The sequence below is a fragment of the Somniosus microcephalus genome, chromosome 14, assembly GCF_052327205.1.
Source record: "Somniosus microcephalus isolate GS21.2 chromosome 14, FLI_Smic_1.0, whole genome shotgun sequence".
Lineage (NCBI taxonomy): Eukaryota > Metazoa > Chordata > Chondrichthyes > Squaliformes > Somniosidae > Somniosus > Somniosus microcephalus.
Genome location: NC_141000.1, coordinates 34,668,238 through 34,692,677, shown reverse-complemented (window position 1 = coordinate 34,692,677; position 24,440 = coordinate 34,668,238). Strand labels below are relative to the sequence as shown.

The following is a 24,440-nucleotide window of genomic DNA, read 5'->3' as shown; positions in this document are numbered from 1 at the left end:
GTCCCAAACACACTCTAGAAATTCACTACCTTTCTGACATGTGCTAATCTGCTTATCCCAATCTAATTGAAAGTTAAAATCCCCCATTAAAACCACTCTGCCTTTGCTACAGGTTTGTCTAATCTCTGCAGTTATACAATCTAGCACTTCACAGCTGCTAGCAGGGGACTATACACAACTCCCACTACAGTCCTTTCCTATTTCTTAATTCTACCCATAAAGTCTCCACTGCCTGCTTACCTCTCGCTATATCCTCTCTTATCATTGAAGTGATTTCATCCATAATCACTAAGGCTACTCCTCCCCCTCTACCATGTTCCCCATCTTTCCTCTGGAGAGCCCTAAAGGGGCAGAATTTGAGATGGAGGTGGGCAGTGTTGCGTAGATGGAAGTATGCAGTCTTTGTGATGGAGAGGATATGGGGTTGGAAACTAAGGTTAGCATCAAGCAGGAAGCTGGGGAAGGGAAGGAATCAGTGGCTAAGGAGGATAGTTGTTGGTAGGGACTGCTCTATTGCTATAACTTTGGTGAATGTTTGGCAGAACCCCAGGTCACCTGCATAAATGGGGTTTATACCAAAGTTACGGCAGTGGATCAAGAGAAGCTCCAAGGAAAGTCCCCCCCAATGGCTTCAGCCTTTGCGATGTTGAGCTGGAGAAAGTTGTGACTCATCCAAGACTGGATGCCAGACAGTCAATCTCACAGCAGAGATAGTGAAGGGGTCAAGGGAGGTGGTAGACAGGTAGAGCTGGGCGTCATCAACATACGTGAAGGTTGATGCCATGCCTGCAATCGTGTAACTGATGGGTAGAATATAAATGAGGACAGGGAAGGGGGCCAAGGATAGATCTTTGGGGAATTCCTGAAATAACGGTGTAGAGGAGGGAAGACAAGCCAAGCTGTTGCTGGAGAGGCCTTCATTTGAATATAGAACTGACACAAAGCTGCATAACAGAGGAGAAGCATTAAAGGAGGCTGGCACAGCCAAATGTGTCAAACACTGCAGGAGTGCTTGGGGAAGACAAAAAGGGTAAAGCATCATCGTCACAGTCACATAGGATGCCATTCATGACTTTGGTTAGTGCTGTTTCAGTTCTTTAAGAAGGGAAGTAGCCAGATTGGTAGGATTAAAACAGTGATTTGTGGGAGAGATGACAACACCTGGAAGGTGACGACACCTTCAAAAGGTGTTGGAGAGGAAAGGGATGTTGGAGATGGGAATCATTGACAATGTCAGCTAGTATTGGGGCCAGGAAGGGGAACTCAGGTGGTCAGGAGGTGTGTGAGAAGAGGATTGAGGGAGCAGGCTCATAGACAAGTGAGGTTGCACAAGAGGGGAGATGGAGTTGAAGCTAGAGAGAAATGGAGGTTCAGAGCTAGACGATGCTAAATAGGGGAGGAAAGCTAAGGCCTGGGGGCAAGGGGAAGGGGAGAACACAGCAGAGGCAGCTGTATGGATAGTCTTGATCTTTTTGACAAAGAAATCCATGAGCTCCTCACACCATGGCCCTGATTTTCTGGCAGCCGTCAGGCGGCTTTTCATGCGGCCGGGGTCCGAAAATCGTGGAAAAAGCGGGTCGGGACCCCCCCCCACCTGATTCCCCGCCCCGTCCGACTTTCGGACCGCCGTTTCTCCGTCACCCGCTTCAGTCCCGGCCACCGCTGGCGGGACTGCTCGTCGGAGCACTAATCACCAATGATCACCTTGTTAAGGAAGATTTTCCGGGGCCGTTGCGACTTTGGGGCTTTCCCCACATGAAACGCGCCTGCAGAGAACCCCGCCGATGAGAGCTGGCGTGAAAACAGCTGGCTTGCTTGCTTGCAGCAGCAGGTCACTGAGGGCTGAAGAGATTTAAATAGGCAGCATTTGCAGGCTGCAGGATCTTGTTGATCAAGGCTAAGGGAACTTTTTGAAGCCTTAGGAGCAGCTGTAGAAAGTTGGAGCCTCATACACTTCTCCAGTGTGAGCTCCTGGGAAGCCCTTTTCACCACTCTAACTCAGCACCTCCTCAACGGAGGCATCTGCCAGAAGCATGGGAGGCCTTTGGTACCTTCCCTTCCTGGCATTAGAGGATCTTCAACAGCAGAGGCGGCAGCAGCAGAACCAGGAACAGCAGGATGAGCACCAGGCTGCTGCTCACTCACCTGAAGCTGCACAGGCCAGAAGGGACCAGCGCTTGGAAGTGGCTTGAGAGCACCTTGCTGCGCTTTAGGGGGCCAGTGGGACCCGTTTATGCACTGGCAGCCCTACTCAGAAGGACTTCCATGAAGATCTGGTTTCCCTGTTCAACAGATGGCCAATGCTCCTCAAGAGATGTCATTCTCTTATGAGCACTCACCATGTTTTCCGTACCCTGGTGAGTTATCTCCTGCATGGAGGTTGCCAACCTTTCCATGGTGATGCGTTCATGTGCCAATGACTCCACAAAGGCTCTGCTCATGGTCGCTATGGACTCTTCCATTCGCTCCACACTCGCAGCGACCCTGGAGCCAAAACCTGCCAGAGACTCCTGCATCTGTGCATGGAGATCCATCACCTCTTCTCTTGCGGATGGACCCAGAGGCAGAGGGTCGACATGCAGCGCAGCTGAGCTGAGCTGGCAGAGTCCTGCGCCCTCCGACGAGGACTCTCCACTGCTGGCCCTGTCTCCAGAATCTGCTGAGGCTCACTTGTGAGCTGTGAAACACCAGGTGACAACACTACTCTATGTCCCGAAGGTCCCCCCGAGGTGCGAGAATCTGCGCTGGTGCTGGGTGCGCTTACTTCTGCTGATGCTGCGCCCTCAGAGGTTGGAGCTTCCTCTGAGGAGTCTGGCTGCACAGCCTCTTCCTCCTCCACAGTGAGGACGGGGGCTCTGGATGGTACTGTGGGGGAGTAAAGGAAGGAGATAGAGATGTAATGCCAAGGTTCTTCTGGTGACTCCCAGCGAGTTGGCATCTGCTGACACCTGCATCCATGCAGTATTGGTCTCAGTGGGAGGCCTCTTCCTCCCTGACCTAGGGAAGAGGATCTCCCTGTGGGCCCTAACCCCATCCAATAATGCCTGCAGTGAAGCCTCGTCGAATTTGGAGGCAGCTCGGCGTCTGGCACTGGCCACAGCTGTTGCAGGCTCCTCTGCCATCCTGTGTGGTTCGTTTGGAAGCCTTCAGAGGATGCAGTGCTTGCTATGGACCTTGAAAGCACCACGAATGATGACATCATACTGTGGGGATTTCTGACTCGAATTGGACAATTTGCCAGGCTTCCCACACGCTGGGAATTAATTGGCCACTTGAGGGAAAATTGCGTGGAGCTGGCTGACACTTTTTTATGTGCGTCAGAAACCCCACATTCGGGGAAATCCGACCATTCCCCACACAAGCCGAAAATCGGGGCCCATGTGTTTGAGGTGATGGTGGAAGGACAGGAGTCATTAAGGACCATCAGACATCAGAAGTCATTAAGGACCATCAGCAACCTGGAGTCATTAAGGTTGGCAGGCATCAGGAGTCATTAAGGACCATCAGGCATTAGTTGGCAATTTTTGGCACAGCTCAACTGTGCAGAACATGATTCGAGATTTCCCCTTTCGCCCATTGGGTCTCTGTTTCCCATGGGTCATAGTAGCCAAAACAGAAGTTAGGCAGGCAACCTACTGCTAGACCTCTCTAAAGAGTTCTAAATTGTCATTGGCCATGAGAATGCTCCAGGACGTGTTTCATTCACTATGGTGACAGGCTTGGCCTCCACTTGAAGCTTACTCCAGTGACACAGCTGAGTTTGGCAACATGATGGAATTATTCAAGAAGGGTAGTAGGGATAAACCAGGAAATTACAAACCAGTGAGCCTAACATCAGTGGTAGGGAAATTATTGGAAAAAATTCTGAGGGACAGAATTAGTCTGCACTTGGAGAGGCAAGGATTAATCAAGGATAGTCAGCATGGCTTCGTCAGGGGGAGATCATGTCTAACCAATTTGATTGAATTTTGAGAGGGGGTGACTAGGTGTGTGGGTGAGGGTAGTGTAGTTGATGTAGTCTACATGGACTTCAGTAAGGCTTTTGACAAAGTCCCACATGGGAGACTGGTCAAGAAGGTAAGAGCCCATGGGATCCAGGGCAATTTGGCACATTGGATCCAAAATTGGCTTAGTGGCAGGAGGCAGAGGGTGATGGTCGAAGGTTGTTTTTGTAATTGGAAGCCTGTGTCCAGTGGTGTACCGCAGGGATCGGTGCTAGGTCCCTTGCTGTTTGTAGTATACATTAATGATTTAGATATGAATGTAGGAGGTATGATCAGTAAGTTCGCAGATGACACGAAAATTGGTGGAGTGGTAAATAGCGAGGAGGGAAGCTCAGGCTACAGGATGATATAGACGGGTTAGTCAGATGGGCAGAACAGTGGCAAATGGAATTCAACCCTGAAAAGTGCAAGGTGATGCATTTTGGGAGGACTAACAAGGCAAGGGAATACACAATGAATGGTAGGACCCTTGGAAGGACAGAGGATCAGAGGGACCTTGGTGTGCATGTACATAGATCCCTGAAGGCCGCAGGACAGGTAGATAAGGTGGTTAAGAAGGCATATGGGATACTTATATTCTATGCTTCAGCTAATGAAGGCAAGTGCAGGGAGGTTATGATGGAGCTGTACAAAACGCTAGTTAGGCCACAGCTGGAATACTGTGTGCAGTTCTGATCACATTGGAGAGGGTGCAGAGGAGATTCACCAGGATGTTACCTGGGCTGGAGCGTTTCAGCTATGAAGAGAGACTGGACAGGCTGGGGTTGTTTTCCTTAGAGCAGAGAAGGCCGAGGGGGGACCTGATTGAGGTGTACAGAATTGAGGGGCATAGATAGAAAGGAACTTTTCCCCTTAGTAGAGGGGTCAATAACCAGGGGGCATAGATTCAAGGTAAGGGGCAGGAGGTTTAGAGGGGATTTGAGGAAAAACTTTTTCACCCAGAGGGTGGTTGAAATCTGGAACTCACTGCCTGAAAGGGTGGTAGAGGCAGGAACCCTCACAACATTCAAGAAGCATTTAGATGAGCACTTGAAACGCCATAGCATACAAGGCTACGGACCAAGTGCTGGAAAATGGGATTAGAATAGATAGGGCTTGATGGCCGGCACAGACACGATGGGCCGAAGGTCCTCTTTCTGTGCTGTATAACTCTATGACTCTATGAAGTGTGACGGAAACACATGGACAAACTTGTTCAATGGCACTGAATCAGCACATTGCCTCTCATTAATCTTATTACGCCCTGCTCCAGGCCATACAACAAGGTTAAATCCAATAACGTTATGATTAAAGGCATTCAAACACTCCACAACCTCCAAATTCTCCTGCTTACTACTAAATACCAGACAGTGCAGCCGCAACCCCGGCACCCTTTCCAATGGACTGTATCCACAGCAGCTCTACATGTCCTCAAAGTTATAGGGATTGACTTTGGATTTTGGGCAGCCAACCAGCAGAGCGGGGAGCTGGCTGATCGTTCCTGTGGCAAAGAGGCCACTGCAATTTTGAGGCCAGCTGGATCGCAAGTCCTGGGAGAGGAATGGGATGAGGCTGAGTGGGTTCAAGCCCCAGGATGGTTAAAGCCTGCACAATGTTTGAGAGGCCCGGAGAAGCACTCCTGCTCCACAAAAATAAACATGGCCTTACCTGTGGAATCCTCTTCAGATGGACCTGTGTGCAAATTGGTTGCCGCGTTGCCAACATTACAATGTGACTACACTTCAAAAAAGTACTTCATTGGTTGTAAAGCGTTTTGGGACGTCCCGAGTTTGCGAAAGGCGCTATATAAATGAAAGTCCTTTCCTTTCCTATTTGACCACCAGCTGGAAGGATCATGCGCAGTACACACACTCCACCTAGTACTGTCCTAAAATAACCATCGGGGTCCAATGTATGTCATAGGACCTTGATTTACACTTTAAACGGGCCTATCACTTGACTCGGGAGAGCTCCGGCCGCCCAGTGGTAGGACTGGGTGAGGATTGCTGCGGCCATAGTAACAACGGAAATGGAGAGTGGTCATTCCCCAACATTTTCCGGGCGCTACTACCCAGTTTCCGACAGGTGGGAGGCCTCAACATCTACCCAATAGTCTCCTTTTAAGCCTCATCATTCCATTTAATTTCTAGGGAATTAAAATCATCTCTAATTAATTCTCAATTTTTTCCAACACTGACTGGCCTGTGATGGTACAGGTATCTTTTACAACTCGTTGCTCACCAATGTGATGTAGTTTCAGGATGTGTTAAGGCACTGTTCTCTCTCACTACAGTCTCAATGCGCTTCCTATGAGCGAGCCTTGCCATCTACAATAAACTAGAAGCTGCAGTTCTGTGCTTCCTGCCCATGCACAGATCTCGTGCACTTAAGCATTCACACAATCCTAGATTGGTTGTGCCCACTGCACCTTATTTCTCCCCAAGAGACTCTGGAAGATGGTTTTGGCAACACTCCCACTCGAGGTGGGCTCAGATTGCGAATGAAAAATAAAAAGAACTTGCATTTGTATAGCACCTTTCATGACCTCAGGACGTCTCAAAGCGCTTTACAGACAATGAAGTACGTTTTTGAATTATGATCACTGTTGTAATGTAGGAAACACGGCAGCCATTTGCACACAGCAAGACCCCACAAACAGCAATGTGATAATGACCAGATAATCTGTTTTAGCGATGTTGGTTGAGGGATAAATATTGGCCAGGACACCGGGGATAATAACATCCCTGCTCTTCTTCGAAATAGTGCCATGGGATCTTTTACACCCATCTGTGAGGGCAGACAGGCCTCGGTTTAACGTCTCATCCAAAAGACGTCACCTCCCACAGTGCAGCACTCCCTCACTACTGCACTGGAGTGTCAGCCTGGATTATGTGCTCAAGTCTCAAGAGTGGAGCTTGAACCCTCAACCTAGTGACCCAGATGCAAGAGTGCTACCACTGAGCCAAGGCTGACACCACTAGATTTATTTATAGGAATCAAACGAGTAGAATACACAGGACAACACGAGCTAATGTGCAATGACAGCAGTAAAACTGCACTCTGCTCCTGATAGCAGTGAATATAGCCAATCACTTTACCAACAGTTTGCAACAAACTCTGGGACTCTCTTTTGGCCCCCTTTCACCAAGGCCCATACCGGTTCCCAGTCTTTCCCTTTCTCTCAGGGCAAGGCCTTAAATGTTCCATTAGCCTTCGGAATACATGAGGGATGTTTTTAAACCCATCCTGCCCGGTGGAAACCAGAGCAGGCAGTCAAAGTCGCCTGTGGGGCTCACCCACCGAGGTCCCCTACCGATTCCGCAGGCTATGATTTTAAGCTGCTCCGCTGAGCAGGCGGGAGGGAGACCTGGCGGGTGCCTTCTTTGAATATGCAAATCAGGCTCTGAGATTAATCATGGGCCTAAGCGAGGAGCTTTTGATCTTCTCCCCCTTTATACAACACACAATCTCAGTTAGGGCAAATAAAAATACTCACACATAGCCAGCTTTGTATGTGCAGTACATGATTGGCTGCATGGATATTTAGATTGCTATTCAATAGTACAATTAGGAATTTACAAGTATCTGAAATAGACAGCATACACAGTAAAATCTATCTATAGTATATGCGTAGATTTTACTTAAAAAACATGTTTGCACTGTATATATTACATTATATATACCGTGTAGGTTTCATTGCATATACTTTATGCAGAGTTCACAATATATTGTTTTATAGTTTTCACTGTAAATTCTGTGTGCCATTTCATTGTATAAGAACATAAGAAATAGGAGCAGGAATAGGCCACTTGGCCCCTCGAGTCTGCTCCGCCATCTTGGGCTCAAAGCCACTTCCCCGCCCACTCCCCATAACCCTTCACTCCCTTATCTTGCAAAAATCTGTCTATCGTATTTAATGACCCAGCCTCCACAGCTCTCTGGGGCAGAGAATTCCACAGATTTACGACCCTCAGCGAAGAAATTCCTCCTCATCTCAGTTCTAAAAGGGCGACCTTTTATTCTAAAACTGTGCTCCAGCATTCTAGATTTTCCCACAAGGGGAAACAGCCTCTTTGCATCTACCTTGTCGAGCCCCCTCAGTATCTTATATGTTTCAATAAGATCACCTCTCATTCTTCTAAATTCCAATGAGTATAGGCCCAGCCTACTCAACCTTTCTTCATAAGTCAACCCCCTCATCTCTGGAATTAACCTAGTGAATCGTCTTTGAACTGCCTCTAATGCAAGTATATCTTATGTATACACAAAATTCTCATCTTGGTTTTCAAATCCCTCCATGGCCTCGCCCCTTCCTATCTCTAATCTCCTTCAGCACCAACCCCCCCCCACCCTCGAGATATCTGCGCTCCTCTAATTCTGCCCTCTTGAGCATCCCTGATTTTAATCGCTCAACCATTGGTGGCCGTGCCTTCTGTTGCCTAGGCCCTAAGCTCTGGAATTCCCTGCCTAAACCTGTCCGCCTCGCTACCTCTCTTTTCTCCTTTAAGACGCTCCTTAAAACCTACCTCTTTGACCAAACTTTTGGTCACCTGCCCTAATTTATCCTTATGTGGCTCGGTGTCAAATTTTATGTCTTAAAATACTCCTGTGAAGTGCCTTGGGATGTTTTACTATGTTAAAGGCGCTATATAAATACAAGTTGTTGTATTATTGAACATACCATGTGTAGATTTCACTGCATATAGATTTCACATTATATAGGATGATACAGCTCAACAGGAGGCCATTTGACCAATTGCGCCTGTGCCAGCTCGATGATATGGCTTGCGAATATTGATGTATATGAACTCCATGATGTTGCCCTGCTGCATTGTGTGTACTTGATATACTTGTGGTCGATGGTGATGATCAGTCTATTTGATGCACTGTCTATATGAATATCCTTCTAATTTGAGTCGTCCTTTGCCTTGTTCACTTTACTGCTAGGATCCAATCGTCTGTGATCATCACATTGTGATTGCCTGCAGCTTCGCCTGCCCTGAACAGGTCACTATCCAACTATTCACCTTGAGATGATATTCACAGCAACAAGATATGGGAATCAATTTGGGAAAAAACACAGGCTAATTTAAAAGAGGTTTCTAGAATGATTCGGATGAACAATCAATTTTTTAAATGAATATTTGACTATCATTGTGTTTTGAACATTCCTAATTTTTAGGATTGTTATATTAGAAATCTCTGCTTTAAAAACCAATGAGTGGGAGTGAATTTTCAAATCACCCAACTGTAGTATAAATGGAATATCAAAACAAAAACTAATATACTGGGACCTGGAGCAATTTCTATCTGGGCAATGCAGTCCCTAGTATAAACAGGAACAGTGTGGTGTGTTTATCTAGATTTGAGCTCATGTTTCATTTTGCTAGGAATAAGCATGTATCCAATAGCATTTACATTTAAAAAAATCACTAACTTACATTCACTCAGGAAAATAGCTGAGGAATTGCTTAAACTTGCAAAGTAACCTAGTTGCAAAGCAGTTGTTTTTTACCCAACCGATGCCAGACTAGTGTCGAACTTCTGATTCATTACTTCACTGAAATCTGATTGGTGAAGGAGGTTGCATTGAGGATAGCCGATAGTCATTCTATTACGATGTCACTGCAGATACAAGCACAGATGGCAGGGGTGACACTGGGCACAGACCAGATGTTGTACTATACAGAATAAGTACAGCCAGCCTTTCCAATACCTCCTCTTTATCAATTTTTATCCCATCCAGTATCTCAACTACCTGCTCTTTCTCTGTTACTTTGGCAGCATCATCTTCCTTGGTAAAGACAAATGCAAGGTACTCATTTAGTACCTCAGCCATACCCTCTGCCTGCATGCGTAGGTGTCCTTTTTGGTCCCTAATCGGCTCCACCCTTCCTCTTACTACCTGTTTACTATTTATATGCCGATAGAAGACTTTTGGATTTCCCAGTCGAGTGGGGATTGCTGGCTGACCAGGACGCTGCAGCAACAGGTAAGTGCTGGGTCCAAGTTTGGGGGTGGGGGGGGGGGTTCCACAGACCAGTTGTACTATACAGGGTTCAACTGTTTTTCTTAATTACTGGTTGATATCCTGGCCAGAGGCCATGTACAGGACTGGAATAGGATGTTTAGGCAGTGAGGTTGGGTGTAACAGGTGCAGGAAAAGGGTAAAGACTGGGCCCAAGGTTGCTTCTTGGTTGAAGGTCAGGGTTAGGAAATGGTACAGCAGGAACCCATGAAATGAGGCACCAGGACCAATGGCAGAGGGGATCTGGCAGTCATGCGATTCCCAGAGACCAATCAAATAACCAGAAACAGGTGGATAGACACAGATGGATCAACATTCTGCGTGTTTCTTAAGGATAGATTCACAAATTGATTGTGTTTATGATGATAGCTTGCAATATGCTTTATGTTGCAGCCTTCACTTGGACTGTTTGCTGCTGTCGTGCCCAAGTTGCAAATAAAACTCAGGTCAGTGGTTGTGCAGCAATTTTTTTTTTTTTTTTTTTTTTTTTTTTTTTTTTAAATGGTGGCTTATTCATTTGAAGCACAAAACAGCAAATGTAATCAGAAGTTAAAGCACACAAATCTACAAACAGTGCAGCACTTCATACACAAAATAAGAAAATAGCAGTAAATCTGAAACTGAAGTGTAACAATGTTTAAGGCGATTGAATATAATGAACTGCAACTTGAGAACAGGATGGAGAACTAATGAGTTCAGCCTCCTTCTCTGACAACTCAACCTCATCACAGGTTTTGCCAAATAGATTTAAGCAACAGTTACCTAGCAACTGCTCTCCAGGGTGACGTGCTTTCAGTGTGAATGGTAGAATTGGTGTAAAAATTACCGTTGGCTTTTGAGTCCAGACCAATATAGAGTTTTACTTGTTCTGTCAAAAAAGCTTTGATGGTATTCAGAGGCCAATCTTATTTTATTTAAGGGCCATATTCTACTTTGAAGAATGAGACCAGAGACATTTCTGGGAAATAAACTTTGATATTCTATTTCATTTCTCGAACAGTAGATTATTTTGGTCTCAAAAGCGAAGTATGGATGAAGTCAAATGCTGATAATTACAAGATGACATACTAGTCTCCCTGGAGGAAATGGTGAGGGGTTGAAAGTGCTCTTTTAACTTAAAAACAAAAGAATGTTTGCGTTTTCTCTGAAATTGTTGGTCGTTTAATGTAATCATATTCTCAGGAATTGTACACTTCAAAGCCAACACTGATCTGGTTTTCAGAGAAAAACTGGCACATTCCTATATTTTTGCTTCCACCACCCCCACAATCACCATTTGACTGCAACATAGGAACAGGATTAGGCCCTTCAGTCCCTTGAGCCTGTCTGCACCTCTACTCTATTTACCCCACATCCCTTAATACCCTTACCTAACAAAAATCTATCAATCGCAGTAACGAATTTCAATTGACCCAGCATCCAAATTTTGGGCGAGAGAATTCCAGATTTCCACTTTCCTGTGTGTTTTTGTTTCCTGATTTCACTCCGAAATGGCCCAAATCTAATTTTAAGATTATGCCACCCCTACTCTGGATTCCCCACCAGAGGAAATAGCTTCTCTGTATCTACCCTATCAAACATTGTCATTTTCAACACATCAATTAAATTACCTCTAAACCTTCTAAACTCAAGGGAATACACCAAGTTTATGCAACCTGTCCTCATACTTTAACCCTTTAATCCCCTGCATCATTCTGGTGAATCTGTGCTGTACTTCCTCCAAGCCCAATATATCTTGTCTGGGATTTGGTGTCCAAAACTGAGCACAGACTTTTGCAACCCTTGCGGGGATACCCAAGCGGTAATAACAAGCCAAGGTGGTTGCAATACTCAAACCACAAAGACTCCAACTCTGTAGAGTTATCACCCAATATCCTTACTTGGCTCAACCTACAAGCCACGAGTGGATGATAATGGGTAGAATAGCAGCAATAGTGGAAGGGCAGTGAGCTGATGACCAAACCGGTTTTTGCCCAGGGCATTTATGCTATGGGCGTTGTGAATCTAACTCAATACATCGAAGATGGCTTTGAAACCTGCAGAATTACAGAAGCTGTGTTTGCAGATCGATCCACTGCTTGTGACACAGTGAGCCATCGTGCACCTTTATTAAAACAGGCAAGAACTATGAGAAATAGAAAAATGGTCCTGGTCATCTCCTCCCTGCTCCAGAATCGACGTTTCTTTGTCAAGGTGGATGGTCAGACAAGTCACTGGCATACTCAGTGGAATGGATTGCTCCAAGGCTCAATGCTGGCACCCCTGCAGTTCAATGTCTACACAAATATCTAACCAGACATCCCCAACATTAACGATTCAGCTATGCAGATGATCACTGCACCCAATCAGAAAGATTTGAGGACATTCAATGCATCCTAATTGACTCCCTGGGTGTACTTGGAGAATACTATGGCGCGTATTACCTGAATATCAACCCTTGCAAAACACAAGTATGTGCCTTCCACTTGAAACACTGTCAAGCCACACAAGAACTCCTGATAACATGTGATGGTACAACCCTCGAGCACTAGGAGTATCCGATTTACCTAGGACACATTAGATTGAACGCTGACATTCAAAGAGCACATCAAGAAGCTGAAAAAAGAAAGTGAACGGTGCACTCCAGAAACTGGCCAACAGAAAATGAGCAACTGACCTGAAAACTCTTCCAGCAACCAGTCTCACCCTGACTCAGTTGTGGAGGACTATGCCCCAGTGTAGTCTCACTCGAGCCATGTACACAACATCGATACTGAACTCTATCAATCCTGTAGGATCATCACTGGAACTTTAAAACCAACTCCCACACTGTTGCTAAACCATCTCATAGGGGATTGCACATAATCAGTGAGATGAGATGCCCTCAGGAAAAAGGATACACAAAAACATGTGTATGATCCTTGACACCCACTGTATGTATACAATCCACCACCCAAGAGGCTGAACTACAGAAAGAGTTCTGGGTCTGAAAATTCCTTACCCCAAAAATCCCACTGTGGGAGGCTACCGAGCAACAAAATGATGGGAAATGCAGATGATCTTGGAGAACTTGATTCCTTCAGAATATCTCCCTCCAGGCACTGACCTCAAACAGAAACACTGGTGTACCCTCAATTGAGCAAGGACTGGGGTGGCAAAAACTGGTGACAATATGATCAAATGGAAGCTCAGAAACAGATGTAAATGTGGAGCGACGAGGCAAGCACTGAACACTGCTTGATGCAGCCCCCCTGCCAACATCCCAACTCCTGAGGAACTATTCGACATAAATGACACCAGATCCTGGCTGCAGTTTTAGAGCAACAAGGCCTGATTCTTAAATATTTATTGGAAAAATCACAACATGGTTTAAAAATGGTTATTTGAGTGATTTCAAAATTATTTCCAAGCATGTTTTTGAAACCTATGAAAACCAAGGAATGTCATCTTCACTGTTTTTGAAGTAGGATGTTTTGCTACTTAGCTTTGGCTTGCAGCGCCTCCTATCCCAACAGGCACTTTAAGATAGGCCACTGGAGTGAATTAACCTGGAATCAACCGCGACAACACTTCAAAAGTATTTCATTAGCTGTGACTTGCTTTGTGATGTTGAGAATGTTAAAAGCACTATATATTATATCTATGCAATTCCTTTCCTTTTAGTATAATATACATTTCGTCCAGTATAACATTTCTGAGGTAAAAGCTAAAAGCACATTCCCCATACCATCTCATTGTTTATAAGCATGTTCTAAGTTCAAATGGAAAAAAAGTACTTAAAGAAATTCAAGTTTAGCTTTCATAAGTGCAACAACTATCTGAAACTGAAAGGCGGAAACATAAAAATCTGGCAGTTTAAAAAAAAGTGTCTTTCAAGAAACAAAATGTTAAAGTAATCAATTTATCGTCTGCTGTACTGATTTGCAAGTAAATAGAAAAGAGACTGCAAGAAAATAATTGCTGAATCTTATCCAGGAAAAATATAGACTGGTACTTAAACTGACAGGATGATACTGGACTGGGAAAACCATTGAAATTTGGCATGGACTAGACAGCAAAGCTTTTGTGGGATATGATGGAGATTGACATCAGTTCCTCTGCACATTGCTGGTGCAGCAACAGCACTGACTGAATATCTGGGGAATGTGATGGGACTGACCTCTCATTGAAGGCGTTTAGCTTGGTGCAGAGGCTCTATGGGGGGAATTTTAACCTTAAAAAACAGGTGGGTTTGGAGTGTGGTGGTAGTTAAATTGTTAAAAATCGGATTTCTGACCTGAACCCGCCTCCAACCTGCCCACTTCTGGTTTTAACGGAGGTGGGATGGGAAGCAGGACGGGGGCGGGCAGCCCACCTGCTCCCTGGAGGCGGACGTCAATTTAAATATTATGAGGCTGGAGGCCTCTTTTTTTAACCTCCATTTTGTTTTTAACTGCATGTGGACGAATTTTACATAATTCGTAAAACCCGGCAGTTACAGCAAGGCGGGGACTGTTGGATCCAAGAGCCTTTATACCTACCTCCGGGATCCACGGTCCCTACCTAACCCACCCCCCGCAATTGGAGACCCCTCACGAGGCCTCCGATCACCTCCCCATGCCTCCCCCCCTCGGTGATATTGAGGCTAGCCATGTTCCTCTGGTGGCCAGCCATGATCTTCCCTTCACCCACCCACCTCCCCATCATCCGGAGGCCGGCCCCGATCTTCTTTCCCCCCCCTCCACCAAACCAATCCTCCGGTGGCCGGCCCCAATCCTCTCTCCGCAGCACCCCCACCCCCGGATCCTTTTAATGGCCCGGCCTGTGTCTCTATCGTCTGCCTGACCCTCCCCCATGGGCCAATCCTCTAAATGGCCCGGCCCCCACGTGAACCCTCTCTCCCCCCTCTGTGCGGCCTAGTGCTGCATGCCTACCCACCTGCAGGCAGCCAGCCTCTCAATCTGGGTGGCTGTGGGCGGGAAACTGAAGCCTCGCATGCAAATCAGGCCCTGCCGTTAAAGTCGGCGGGGCCTGCGGGGAACCCACCCTCCTCATTAAAATCCAGCCCTATGTTTCAGGTGCAATTAATAGACTATTTATAGTAGCAACACATCATTCAGCCCCTGCATGCTAAAAAAAATGGTGAAATTCTAAAAAACTCTTTGGAAGCCAGTGAGAAGGCCAGAACTTCACTCTCCACTACCATAAAACCACAGCCCTGTCCAGAATCTTCACCTTTTAATTCAAAACAGGCTACCTACTGAGATATTTTTCACTTGTAACAGTAAACAGAGCTCCAGCTGTTTAAATGGGTTTGCAGTGTATCTCAGTCATGTTGGTCATAAATCTCACTGCAAGCATGCTCCTGTTGCTGGCAGCTCTGACAAACATGGATGGCAAGTGAACAAGGCTGGTGCCAACCTGACTGGCTGAAGATATCCATCTCCCTGTGCACCCCCGCAACCATGAGTACTGTGGTAGACTTAGTCACATTGACCATTATGGGACCTCCCTAACTCTAGAATATGTTTTGATGATGGCGGGTGGTGGGGGAGTTTTAAGAGTTAAAGCTATGCAAGCTGCTCTGAACATATTGCCATATTTGTGCACGAGCCTCTTCTCTCTCAAAACATCTTTAATTTCACCAATTTTTTGATCAAAAAACAACTGCCTTCCTCCATTAGCCAAGATGACACCAGCTGCCCTCTTGAAGCCTTGAGAAGGTATGGCTTCCATTTTGTAAAAACAGAGTTACTTTTACTTTTAAACCCAAGGGTAAAAACCAAAGACATTAATTTTTGTCATCAGAAAGCAAAAGGGGACTATTCTTGGTGATCTCCTGGCAGCAAAGTCAACAGCAATGCTCAGTTGAGGACTGCCAGGGTATTAAAAAAAAAACATGAATTTCACCATCCAACAAAAATTGTTTAGGAATAAAACGTCCAGTTATTAAGAACTGATGTTTTTCTGGTGGCTTGAGCTACCAAGCAGCCATGATAGAGTGGTAGAGTTGACGTTAGTGGCCAAACAGAGAGATGAAGTTACATAAATGCTTAGACTTGCAGTAACCTATACTTAGTAGATAATTCTACCCTGTAAACTGTGTGCTTGTAATCAGTTTCTTCTATAGTCTGTTATATCCCTCAATTTCTACCATTTTCAATTGTCAATTTCAGGTGTTGGGAGATCTTCACGCTCTTGCTCGTATTGAGGACAAACGTGTCTGCAAGAACTAGATGGTACAGCACAACATTTCCCAAAAACATGCCAACTGCTGAAGAACTCGCTGAAGAAGCAAAATATCTGCGATCTTAAAGGGCTCACACGGTACAGAATTCAGATTTAAACCCAACAGAATTGTGGCTCGAGCTGACTGTCGATGCATGAAGCCAGCATCACTTCAGCATCTGGGACATGTGACGAGTGAAGGATAGTAACACCAAATATTGACTATCCAAATACCACAGTGAATGGTTGAACTTAAAAAAAACACAAATTTGCATCTCTAGTTAGTCACAACAGAAGTTTATTATCGATTTCCTAAGAATAAATGATGATGTACACAAAGGAGATTACAAGACTATAATTCTAGTATTAATATCCAATTACTTTTGGGACTTACTATGGTGCTGAAATTCTGCGATGGTTGTGCACGGAGGTGCAACTTCCTGGGTAGGAGCATAAATGTGTAGCATCCTGACTTGGACATATATCATTGCTCCTTTTTAGTTACTAAGTCAATATTCTGGCACAACTTGGGCACAGCATCACCACACAGACTGCAGCAGTCCAAAGAGAAGGCCCACCACTACCTTCTGAAGGCAACTAGGGATGGGCAATAAATGCCAGCCTTGCCAGTGCCACTCACATCCTGAGAAGAAATAAATAACCGCACAACTACTTAAAGCTGCACCAGCACTTCCTGTTGTGACAAAGTTTTAAATGAGCCATATTACACTATGTATTGTTGAGATGAGGCAGGAGTCTGCTGACATCTGTAGGGGGCAAGGAGAAGAGGCTAGATTAGGCAAAGTAGCTTGAATAGTAATGGGGTACTGGTAGAGTTGAAGCCAAACAAAAGGGAACAAATTGATCCAACCCAAAAAAACAAGCAAGTGTGTAATGCAAAGACACCAAATACTAAAAACAAGGACCAATCGACCCCCTGCCCCCAAAAAGGTCAGGATGGACAGTTTTAAATCTGCTTCTGGCATCTAAAGTAGTGGACAGAGAAATGTCTATGGATGTTATTTATATTGATTTCCAGAAGGCATTGGATAAAGTCCCTCATGAGACTTTTAGCTAAACTTGAAGCTCATGGAATTGAAGGCAAATTATTGACCTGGTTAGGAAATTGGAAGAACTTTCAGGAGTGAAGTTAGCAAACACTTCTACATGCAAAGGGTGGTAGAAATTTGGAACTCTTTTCTGCAAACGGCAATTGATGCTGGGTCAATTGTGTCTTGTTTTGCACACTTTGTACAAAAATAATAAATTGCAGGACAATGGAGTATTACAGTTTAAACTCTTTTATGAAGTATCAGGTCTGTGATCTCAATCATACAGCAGTGGGAACAAGATGGAGTTATGGCCCCTCACAGATGCCTGCAGGCCAATGACAACTCAGCATGTGATCACGTGAATATAATAGGTATTCCTTACAGATGCCTGCGGGCCAATGATAATTCAATATGCAAATGTTACATCCCCTTTCTTTTAAAAGAAAAATGTTATGCATTACTTTTAAACCTTTCTTCTACATAATGTTCTCGGTAGCATAAACATAAGTAAACTCAGCATTTAACTAGCGCTGAAAACATCTCAACGTTTCAATAACGATGTACAGTTTTTTTTAGGGCAGCGATCCGCCTACACCCTTTGACAGTTCACAAGTCAAGGATAACTCTAGGCTTGACCTCTTGTCCCGAACTTGTGGGGTATGGAACTAAGCATGCTCCCGAATCGGTCAACAATTCAGGTTCAGGTAAGTATGATGTGTTTTGTATATTGCTCTGTTCATCACACTCTGTTGAACTGATCCTCTCGTCGGAATGACGGTGTTGTTCCTTGGTGTTCAGGAGGTGCCTGCGATTGCGGCGGTACACCTGTCCTTCTGGGGTGTGGACGTGATATGATCGCGCAGTGCCAGCTGACTGGATGACGACTGCTGGCTTCCAGTAGTCATGCTCCTGGATTCTGACGGATTCTCCATTGTGCAGCGGCGGCAGTAGTCCAGCTGACCTGTCATAGTATCTCTTTTGGTGTTGCTGTCTCTGTACACATTTTGCATGCACTTGCTTGCAGCGGACGACCTCTGGCTGCAGCTGCTGGTTGGTGCTAGGAAAGATTGAGCGAAGTCTGCGACTCATGAACAGCTGTGCTGGTGACTTGAAGTTGTCAACCGGAGTGTTGCGGTACTAAAGGAGACTGATGTAGGGGTCTCTTTTGTCTGCTTTGGCTTTGTCCACGAGTGTTTTTGCAACCTGGACAGTTTTTTCAGCAAGGCCATTACTTTGAGGGTAATGTGGGCTTGATGTGACATGTGTGAAATCCCATGCCTTGGCAAACGACTTGAACTCTTTTGATTTGTATTGGGGGCCAATTGTCTGAGTCTAAAGTCTCTACAATGCCATGCCTGGCAAAGGCTGCCTTTAGCTTGTGGATCACAGCTGCAGATGTGGTGCTGTGAAGCTTGTCCAATTCAAAAAATCTGTAGTAATCAACAGTCACGATGTAGTCCTCATTGTTCCATGTGAACAGCTCAGTTGCCGCGACCTACCAGGGCCTGTCTGGGGTACGGTGAGGTATCATGGGCTCTTTGACATTTGATGGGCGGCGTTCTAGACAAATGGAACATTTTCCGACAATGTCCTCAATGTGTTTACACATTCCGGGCCAAAACATAATGTCACGTGCTCTTTGTTTGCATTTTTCCATGCCCATATGTCCAGCATGAATTTGTGTCAACATCTCTTCTCTGAGAATGGTAGGAATGATGATTTTCTCCCCTTTGAAGACGATTCCATTGATTTGTGACAGTTCGTCTCTGTGGTTCCAGAATTCAGATATGCTCTGAGGGCATTTCCTCCTTTCCTCAGGCCATCCTTCATGTATGACTTTGCTCAGCAGTGTGAGTTGTGCATCTTTCTCTGTTCCTGCTCGGATCTCCTTCAGTTTTGAGTCACTCACAGGTAAGCTGTTGTACACCATGTGCACCTGCACATCCATGCCTTCACTCAGGCTGCTGTCCTGGTAGCCAAGAGACTTTCTGGAGAGCGTGTCTGCGACAGGAATGTCTTTGCCTGGACGGTGAATGATTGTGAAGTCATACTTCTGTAGCTGAAGGATCATTCTCTGTAGCCTTGGTGGGGCTGCGGCTAGTGGTTTCCTCATGATTGACTCGAGGGGCTTGTGGTCGGATTCCACAATGACTTGTCGGCCATAGACGTACTGGTGGAAACGCTTACATCCAAACAGAATTGCATATAGCTTTCTCGATTTGAGCATAGTTGATTTCACTGTCAGAGAGATCTGGAAGCGTAGCCGATGGGCTGTCCTTCTTGCAGTAATACTGCGCCTAGTCCGTACTTTGACGCGTCCACTTGTTGTCTGAGCTCTTTGTTGGGGTCGAAGTAGGCAAGAACTGGTCCTGGTTCTCTGGTGATTAGGTCTTTCATTTTTTGAAATGCTGTGTCATGTTGTTTGTCCCACAGGAACTCATTGGATTGTTTGAGCAACTGACGCATGGGTGCGTTGATTTCGGAGAGGCTCGGGGCAAACTTGGCTAAGTAGTTAACCATGCCTAGTACTGTCTCTAGTTCTGCGCGGTTCTTCGGCGGCTCCATCTTCTTGATGGCGGAGATTTTCTCTGGATCCGGCTTAATGCCATCAGTTGAGAGGCGATGCCCGGAATAACTGATCTCGGTGGATCCGATTATGCTTTTCTCAGGGTTGAGCCGGATACCTTTCTCCAGTGATCTTTGTAGCATCACACGGAGGTTCCTGTCATGTTCCTCTCTATTCCTGCCATAGATGAGGATGTCGTCTACGATTAAGACTACTCCATCGAGGCCTTCATAGATTTTGTCGATCTTCCGCTGGAAATCATCCTGAGCTAAGACCAAATGGTCAACGCAGAAATCGGTAGCTTCCAAAATGGTGTGTTGAACGTTGTTAGCTTAGAAGACTCTTCCGTGAGCTTGAAAGTCCAGTATCCTGATCGTGCGTCCATTACACTGAAGTAACGTGCTCCCACTAGCTTGGGTGTGATGTCATCTAGCGTTGGTAGAGGGTAGTGAGGGCGTTTGATAGCCTTGTTCAAATCTCTGGGGTCGAGACAGACTCTGAGCTTGCCTGTACGTGGTTTCTTAAACACTACTAACGCGTTGACCCACTCTGTCGGTTCTGTTTCCCGGACGATGATTTCTGTATTCTCCATGCTCTGCAGCTCCTCCTTCAGACAACTACATAGAGCAAGGGGTATCCTTCTCGGTGGGCAAACCACAGGGGTTGCTGCTGGGCCAAGGTGAATAGTCCGATTCCTTTGAAAACGTCAGCAAACTCCTCCATGACTGTCTGCTTATCAACTGGTGCTGTCAATGATAGCACTAGCTTGACGAGGTCCATGTCTAAATATGCCTTTAGACCTAGCACTGGAGGTGCTCGAGTGTCAATAATGTAAAAATCCAACATCATGTCGCTTTCTTTGTACTTGCATTTCATCACGCATGTGCCTTTTACAATGAACTGCTCACCCCCATAGCTGGTCAGTCTGCGTGAGGTGGGCTGTAGCTCACACTCATCCTTCAAGCTGTGATACTCACTCAGAGGAATTACATTAACCTGAGCGCCAGTGTCTAGTTTAAACTTAAGCTCTTTGCCGTGTTTTCCTATCTCAATATCGGCAAAAGCTTGCTCAGTCTCTGAAATCTGTTTTTTCTGTGACACAGAATCAATAAACAGTTCCTCTGCATTTGGCTCTCTATCTGGCATTTGGCTGTCACTCACTGTGTGTACTGCTCTTCCTAAAACAGTCCTGCAAACTTTAGCAAAGTGGTTCAGTTTACCACATTTAGTACATTGCCTTCCTTTGGCAGGGCAATGCTCCTTTTCTCCATGCATCTGGTTTCCACAATATCCACAGGTTTTGAAGCATTTTATGTCTGTGTCACTCATTTTTAGAACTCTCTCTGTTCTGAAACATGCTCTCTGGGCGGTGTTCTTTGGTGTGTGTCTATTAACTGCGTGCACTGTCTGTTCACACCAGCTGCTCGTGGCGCCGGTTATGGTTTTCAACTGTGCTTGGGCTATCTCGTGCGATCTAGCTATGTCCATAGCTTTGTCCAGCGTTAGCCCAGACCCAACATACAAAAGTTTCTCTCTCACTTTAGCTGAGTGTATTCCAAACATGATGCGGTCTCTGACCATCTCATCCTCATCGGCATATTCACAGTCTTTTACCAGTAGTTTTAACTCAGTCATGAACTGTTCAAACGACTCACTAGCTCCTTGTACTTTCTCCTGAAACTTGTACCTAGCGAATATCGTATTTGTCTTGGGCATCACATATGCTTCAAAACGGTCAAAATAACTTTTCAGTACTTTTGCTTCATCCGCGGAGAGAGACCATGTGTTAAAAATGTCTCCCCCTTTTTCTCCGATCCACAGGAGTAGGTAGCTGCATCTTTCTTCCTCCCCTTTGCTTTTCAATGGACCCAAGAACATCAACTGCGTGTGTTGCTTGAACTTGCACAATTCTCTATGTAAGTTCAAAGATTTCCAATTCATTCGAGGTAAGCGAACTCCAACGATGTCCATTTCAAATCCCTGTTCTGACACCATGTCTTGTTTTGCACACTTTGTACCAAAATAATAAATTGCAGGACAACGGAGTATTACAGTTTAAATTCTTTTATGAAGCATCAGGTCTGTGATCTCAATCATACAGCACAGTGGGAACAAGATGGAGTTATGACCCCTTACAGATACCTGCAGGCCAATGACAACTCAGCATGTGATCACGTGAATATAATAGGTATTCCTTACAGATGCCTGCGGGCCAATGATAATTCAATATGCAATTGTTACAAATTGTGAATTTTAAATCTGAGATTGATAGATTTTTGTTCACCAAAGGTATTAAGGGATATGGGACAAAGGTGGGTATGTGGAGTTAGGTCATAGATCAGCCATGATCTCATTGAATGGCAGAAGAGTCTCAAGGGGCTAAATGGCCTACTCCTGTTCCTATGCTGTGAGCTTTGTTCTTGCATTTAAGGGTGCCCAACAGTGGTCCCGTGCCAATGGTGCAATCCATTGGAATTCCCAGTGTTGCAAGGACACCCCTCCCCGAATTAATGTGCTAACTGGCCTGATGTCACGGAGCAGCGCAAGCTTCCTGCTCAAGAGAGGAAAGATATCATTTTTTTTTTTTTTAAACAAAAGATGAGCCTTTTCTCCACTGTTAAGTTTTAAAAATAGTTGGCCATGGACCTAAAGGCCAAACTTCTTCAAACTGGCTGTTACTTTTTAGGAACAGAAACAGAAAAGGCTGGAAACACACAGGTCAATTAGAATCCATGGCAAGAACAGTCAATCTTAGCTGGATGATGGCTCGGCATCTGACTGCATGATCAGGAAAAGGTGTGTTTGTGGGGGGTGGGGCAATATATATATAAAATATATATATGAAGTTACTTTAAGACTTGGGTGCAAAAAGTGCCATTCACACAATTGAGAATGGAGAGTACTAGCTTTCACTTGAATAACTCCTTTCTGTACACACACGGGTGAATTCAGCGATTCTAAACTCCCAGCTGAAGGCTGTGCTCAAAGGGAGCATAGGTTAGAAAATTAAGGAGGTTAATGGTAAAAGTATGTGTGTGTTTGGTTAGGTCACAGTTAGAATATCGTGTCCAGTTGAGTGTCTTATTTTAGAAAGGATGTCAAGGTCAGGAAGAGATTCACTATATGATGTGAGAGATAAGAAACTTTAGTTACGAGGAGACATTAGAGAAACTGAGGCTCTTTTCATTAAAGCAGTGTAAGTTAAGAGACTTGATAGAGGTGTTCAAAATTATGAAGGGTTTTTAAGAAGGTAAAATATTTTAATTAGTTGGTAACTAGAGGGTATATCACCAAAAGAACAGAGGGGATATTTTTTCTATTTAGGCAGGGGGTTGCTAGGACAGGGAATGCCCTACCAGAAACAATGGCGGAAGCAGAATGAAAAATAGCTTTTAAAAGGGAAGTGGATAAATATTTGGAAGATATATTTTTATTGTTATGGGGAAAGCACAGAGGATTGGGACCAAGTGTATAGATCTTTTAGAGAAGCCCACACAGATGGGCTGAATGGCCTCCTTCTGTGCTATAAAATTTTATGATTAATACTGCCATGTTGCAAGCCCAATTTCCCTTCAAGCACGACGCCATGTCAGGACAGATTGATTCCTGGAATAAGAGGGCTATCCTCGAGAGATGAAGTAGAATGGGCCTATACTCTCTGGAGTTTAGAAGATTGAGAAGTGATCTCATTGAAACAAAATTCTTAAAGAGGGCTTGACAGGGTAGATGCTGAGTTGTTGTTTCCCCTGGCTGGAGAGTTTAGAACTGGAGGTCATAGTCTCAGGATAAGGGGTCAGCCATTTAAGACTGAGATGAGGAGGAATTTCTTCACTGAGAGGGTTGTGAATCTTTGGAATTCTCTGCCCCAGAGGGCAGTGGATGCTTAGTCGTCGAGTATATTCAAGGCTGAGATCGAGTGTGTTTTGGGCATTAAGGGAATCGAGGGATATGGAGATTGTATGGGAAAGTGGAGTTGATGTAGAAGTTCAGTCACGATCTTATTGAATGGCGGAGCAGGCTTGATGGACGGTATGGCCTACTCCTGCTATTTCTTATGTTCTTACGGCAGCGCAGGCACTGACTTTACCCTGAATTATATACTTCAGCAAATGGGCACAGCTAAATTATATGAGGAGTACAGTTATTTTTTATTTAAGAGTGCACAACTCATTTTTTATTCAAGAATCCAAAAGAATTGAGAGAAAACAAAGAGTGTCAGCTGTTGCTGAGGGGGCAGTTGGGTATCCTGCTTCCAGGCTACTGCCACTGTTGCTTTCACTTGGCTGTGAGGAAGTGCTCACGAGCTTCAATAACAAAATGGGGAAGTGTGAGGTCATCCGCTTTGGAGCTAAGAAAAATAGATCAGAGTATTTTCTAAATGGTATGAAGCTAGGAACTGTGGAGCAGCTGAGGTTTAGGGGTCCGAGTACAGAAATCACTAAAACCTAGTGTACAGGTACAAAAAATAATTAAAAAGGCTAATGGAATGTTGGCTTTTATCTCAAGAGGGCCGAGATACAAAGGGGTGGAAGTGATGTTACAGTTATATAAAGCTAGGGTTAGACCCCTGCGTTCAGTTCTGGGCACTGCACCTCAAAGGATATATTGACCTTGGAGGGGGTGCA

At 45.0% G+C, this 24,440-nt stretch overlaps 1 long non-coding RNA gene across 5 annotated transcripts in view; it reads left to right on the top strand.

Moving 5' to 3' along the window:
• Positions 1-16,536, top strand: part of LOC147107440 (uncharacterized) — a 79,102-nt gene extending 62,566 nt beyond the window's left edge. Inside the window, exons 1-4 of one of the 5 annotated variants that reach the window (XR_015080805.1) lie at positions 5,759-9,975; positions 10,405-10,457; positions 11,012-11,099; positions 16,146-16,536. This is a non-coding gene — a long non-coding RNA (uncharacterized LOC147107440). Of the gene's footprint in view, positions 1-5,758; positions 9,976-10,006; positions 10,458-11,011; positions 11,100-16,145 lie in introns of those variants that run through there. The other 4 variants (XR_015080801.1, XR_015080800.1, XR_015080804.1 and 1 more) reach the window with 4 other exon arrangements.
• Positions 16,537-24,440: the final 7,904 nt, after the last annotated feature.